Here is a 6,000-nt window from a genome sequence, read left to right on the forward strand (position 1 = left end):
ATGCATAGAGTGACAACAGTAAATGATCTTTTCTTCCATAAACGCCCCAGCCTCTCTCATAACCTGTTATTCCAGGGTGAAAAGTACTATAACATTGTAAAGGTTTGAATGATTTCATAATTCTTAGGTTTGTTGCCTGAAAAAAGCTCTGTGTGTGGGTTATAAGAGTGGCTCATTTTTCTTCTGCTGTGCTGACCCTTTGGGGTTACAGTGTAGTATTAGAATGGAATCCACAGGTAATATTCATTACCCGTGGAAAAGGTCCCTTCACCTAATGTTCCAGATCTAGTCCAGATAGAGCCAGTACCAAAAAGTTCACACCTGCTATCCCCCTGCTTTAATTTTAAATTTGAAGTGCAACTCCGCCCATGGCTTCTGGGTATTCACATTAGGTTAGGCATTCCAACAATAAGAAAGAATCTTGGTTTCTTCAAGCATGGTACCATCATGGCAGTGAATTAAGCATGGTGCCCCTGGAGATCCCTGAGAGAAGCCTGTTGCTATGACCTCCTTTCTTCCTGAAGGGGAATCCTTTGTTACAGGGAATAAGTTAAAAAAAAAAAAAAGAAGACAAAATCCTGCAGGTTTACGAATAGAGAGATGATGTCCTGAGGCAGTGTAAAATAGAGATGTGGAAAGAGTCGCAAAGGAGAAAGTCTCCCTCTGGTCACTTTAATAGTGGAGTAAAGTCCGAAGTGAGGAGGGGAAGCGAGAGAGGGAAGGTGCCATCCTAAAACATGTATATTTTCAATCTGAGTGTTTAAAACATTTTTATCTTAGACTCCCCTGGAGGTCCAGTGGTTGGGACTCCGCACTTCCAGTGCAGGGGGTGCAGGTTCGATCCCTGGTGGGGGAACTAGGATTCCCTCCTGCCGAGCGGCGTGGCCAAAAAACTCCCAAAACTTTATCTTCCTGAATGTTCAATAAATCAATACGTTTGCTTAAATAATTACAGTAGAACCCACTAAAAAAGAAATGTTTCAGAGTTTTAACATGATTCTTTTCACACACTTGGATGATAATTTTACAAAGAGTTGGAGAAAATGACAGCTTGCTTTTAAATATTTTCGGCCTTTTACGCAGAAACACCAAACCCATGAACGATGCGTTTATTTCACATAATTTGTACCAGTGATATGTCTATTCAAGAGCTAATTCCAGTGTCCTCCAAATATATTCTTTATGAAAAATAGTTTCATTAATTTTTCTATTTAAAATGTTTTCCCTTTGTCACACCCTAAAGCATAATTCACTGACCACAATTTAACAATTTTAACAGAATTGTTAAAACAAGGAAAAAAATCTCATTTTGCATAAAGAGATTCACACTAAGAGATTCACACTTATCCAGCGGGAGCAGATCATATGGCAAAAAACAGAACAACCAGTAGAGGGTGATTCTGAAGTATTGGCTCTGTTAAGTAAATTCCCAGATCAAAGGGCTTGAGACTTTGGGGGAATACTTAGGCTTTTCTGTGGTACATCACATAAGTATATATAATACTTTTGTTCTTCTGTGGAAGACTGGTAAGGGGATTCTAGACAGGAAATGGAGCCCCTTCACCCATCTGCAGTTAGAGGCTTGTAAGACGGTCAGAACATGTTGACCGTCTACCACGAGGTAGTTGACCCACCTCGTGGCTACGTGTAATGTTCACTAACAATTGCTAAGGATTAGGAAATGTCAGTACCTAGAGTCTGGTTGTCTTTATCTACGTGATTAATGTGATATATTAAAGAAATATAAAGATGCAATCTCAGGTATGAAGTATTCCCTTCTCTTTTTTCCAACATTTGCTAAGCACATTTAGTTAGGTGATTCCACAAGATTTAATAACCAATGTAAGAAATTCACTTGTAGTTGAAAACAGCTCCATTCAGAGATACTATCTCATTTAATGCTTATTGCCATCCTGCGACCATTAAATGGGCTCTGTTATTATAAGGCCCATTTTATGAGTAAACTGAGCATTCAAAGGACTAAGTAATTAACCTCAGCTCACACAGCTATTGGGACGAGAGCACAGTACCAAGCAGTGGTCACAAGCCATGCTTTGAAGTCAGATGTATTGTGGCTTCAAATCTTGGCTTTGCTGTGAGACGGTGACCTGCCTGTGCCTCAGATTTCCCTTGGACAGAAAGGGAAAAATCATAGTATACCTTGTAGAGTAAATAAGAATGCTTGAAACCATACAGCACAGTGAGTCACATGATGAGCACTGAAATCATAGCCAATAGTATTTTGACACCAAGGCTAGGGCTCTCTTGACGCCTGAAAGGCTGAGGAACACCTCAGTTGTGGGAGAGGAGTTACCTCCATCAGACCTGTGGGTCCTTGGAGTTCTGCTTGCCATGCCTCTCTGACTGGGAACAGTGACATTAAACGTACAACACAAAAATGGTACCATGCTTAAAGAAACCAAGATTTAAACTGAAAAACAACAATTTATAGGAGCACATCAGGGAATAAAAATAGCCTTCACAATTCCCTTTCCAAGTTTACAATTATTTCTTCTTAGCACCATTAAAATTTGACTGTGGCGAAATGAAACAAAAATTCCCTAAATAAAAGGCAGAAATAGGTTTTTCCTTATGACCTCTCCTGGTTCTTCAAGTCATTTTTTCAACGGTTAATAAAGGGCTTCTGCATGCAGGCTATTTTTCCTTGTCTCATGTTTTCTTAATTTTTTATTTATGGCATACACACAAAAAAACCCATTATGTTTCTGGGCAAAAACGGTCAAGGATTGCCCTACAAAAATGTTGAACACTATCAAAAGTCTTTGTACTTTCCTCCTATTTTAAGTGTGCAAATTTTCTTTGGATTCTGATTCACGTAGGCCACAAAGAAAGAAAAACAAGTGAAACTCTCTACTGTAACCAGTTCTTCCACCCCGTCTGTGAAGCATCAAGCTACAGCCAGTGATGATCCTGGAAACCTCAAAATGAATAAAAAGGCAATCCTCCTGGTTTTAAAACAGGAGAGACAAAATACGCTGTGAACTGTTTTTACAGACAATGTTCAAAGTTTTCTGAACATGTTTGATCAGACCAGTTGGGTTCTTTGTTTTTTGTTTTTGTTTTCCTAGATACAGCCATTTCTGAGAAATTAATAGGTGCCCACAACTCATAGATAGCTTTCCAAAACCACTAGGAGCTAAGCACAAAAGCTAGTCATAAACATATAGAGTCCTTACATAAATTAAGTCTTCACTTCTACACAGATCTGAATCATTTACTTCAATCTTTACAGACTTCTGTCCAGCTTTATCTACTTTATCAATAATAGTCACTGAAAAATGTAAAACTAAGAGTGGATGAAACTTCTTTGACATACTTGGGGCCTCAGGAGACCACACAGCACCATTCTATTGCAATGACTCCAGATAATTTTCACATGAATGGCTAAAGTGCAGAAATGTATAATTTATTAAGATTTAAATAAATCACAGGGAGAGAAGTGCCTTAAAGTTTTTGGTAGAAATTTTTCAAAAGATTAAAAAAAAAAGTTCTAAGAAATTAAGTTCTATGTATAAAATTCTTCCCCATCTTTGATATTTCAAAGCAAAATATGTTGATAATGCTTTAAAAAGAGCATGTATGCTTTTTTAGCATTTGACGACAGTGAGATTTTTTTTTTAATGACATAATCCAAAATTTGGGGGGAAACACCTTTCTAAAAACTTGTACTGTTACCAGCAGAATGTTATAATCATTCTCTTTTGTCTCAGCAATTTCCCTGATACAGTTCCCATACTGGAAACATTCCCAATGGCTGCTAAATTTGTCAAGAATAAAAAACTTTTTCTGTTGAATCTATTAGAACATGCCTACTTTTCTCATGGGCTGTCAAAGAATAAAAAGCCCCCTTTCTCCCAAGGGTGCTAACATCTTTTCCTTTTTGCAGATGACAATTATTACCATATCATTAGTAGTCAATAAACATCTCTCATAGTTGCCAAAATAGCTAAAATTAGAAATCCACAAGGATTCAGAATGACATTACTAAAATAAGAAATCTGAACATGTAAAAAAATCAAATAACTCTATAAACAACAGAACAATGACATGAACATCAGTTTTATTCACTGAGAATATACTCTTTAAAAAAAAATCTATGGCATAAATATAACTGTGAACAAACACTGCTTTTCTCAGCACTTTCTGCCTGGAAAATTCAGTATACTATATGAAAACATCATTAAATTAAAGCATGTAAACTTATTTATGTACAACATGATTTTTTTAACGCCAAGGTTAAAAGAAAGAAGGCACCAGAAATATTGAAAAACACAAAGAAGCAAGGTAGAAATACTGCAAGATTATCATAATTCTGTTTGCCACAGGAAAAATATTTAAGATAAAATTGAACATAAAATAAACATAGGTTATGATACAGCCAAATTATTGTCAAAGGTATCAAATTGGCTGGCTGTACATTATGGAGGTCACAGAAAATTATTACTTTAAAATGCTTCTCCACAAATTAGCATCTATAAATGCTATGTTCTGTGGTTTCCAATATGCTACCTAAAGTATCACTCCCCAAGGGAGCCCGGTTCCAATCCAGGGCAGATGAGATAGATGGAGCCAGAATGGCAGTGTTTGACAGACACTAGTAAAAAAGACCAGTGACATTCTACATACTTGCAATATCCCATTTTATTAGAAGCAGCAGGGCACAGAGGTTAAGCACATGAGCGCAGGAGTCAGACCCATGTTCAAATCCTGGTGCCACCACTACAGGCTGTGTGACCTCTGGGAAGCCACTTAATCTCTTCTAAACTCAGTTTTCAAAGCCGAACAGGGAGCACCTTCTTCAAAAGGCTGCAAGCAGAATGCAGGCAAACTACTGAGCCATTATCTGGTTCACAGTCTCCATTCAATACTTGTACTGAACTGAATTCACAAAAGTGAATAGCTTAAAACTATCAACTAATTTAATTAAAAATATTTACTTGTCACCATGGTATTAGAGGAAAGTCAAGTTTTATTGCTTAAGGAATCCGAAAAGGAATGTACATGGACAAGAGGATAGAAATACTGAAATGTACAAATAACATATTTCCATGACCAGTGTTGATTTATTTTGCAGACGATAGTTTTCTTCTATGGATTTCTGAAAATATGGCAACCTTCACACTGACATGTTCTCAATCTTTCTCTTTACATTTTAGAAACTAGAAAAGCTCAGACATGTAAATGCACAAATGACACACTTGCCCAAGATTAAAAAAAGTGGCAAGGACTAATTATTTTTTATATGAGTTTATCAATATCTCCTATTTCTTATGAACCTATGGGAGAATATGTTTTAAAAGGGTGAATTCAATGGAACAATTTTGGAATATGTACAATTTTCTCAGAGATATCAAACCTGGTTTGTTTTGAATCGTTGATAGCTAAGGTGAACTCTAAATGCAAAATTAAATTCAAAGCCAAATAATCTTTTCTTGATTCACAGACACTAAATACTTGTAGCTGTATGGACTTCATGGGCAGGTTTTTTTTTTTTTTTTTAAATAATTTCTGCAAAGTGCCTTAGATTTCATAAAAAGTAGCACCAATATTTTAGCATTCCACTCCCTTCCCAGGGCAAAAAATGACAAAAATATAAAACTACAGGCAAGTTTAAAAAGTCACTCACAGTTGTCTATTTTAAAAATTAAAAACTATAAAATAACTTCATGCTCAAGAGCATCAAGTAATCAATAAAGAGATTGATGTATACCTTATTTTCACCTTTAATTTTAGACTAAAGGTCAACTTCAGACCCCAGACTACTTTTCCAAGCAAAGCACAGAAGATAAAATTTTATCATTTTATACTCAAAATAGTATTGACAATGTCACAGGAAGAGGGATTTAAAAATGCAATTCACCCTGAAACTCAATAGGTTAGTGTTTTCCAAACTGCAATTTTGAAAGCCAAGTAGTGGGTCCTGACAAGAATAAAATATCAGGTGCATACTGGGTTGTAAGGGTAAGCATTGTCTGGTAA

This window comes from Leucopleurus acutus (genome assembly GCF_964270905.1).
Source record: "Leucopleurus acutus genome assembly, chromosome: 3".
In the NCBI taxonomy this organism is placed as follows: Eukaryota; Metazoa; Chordata; class Mammalia; order Artiodactyla; family Delphinidae; genus Leucopleurus; species Leucopleurus acutus.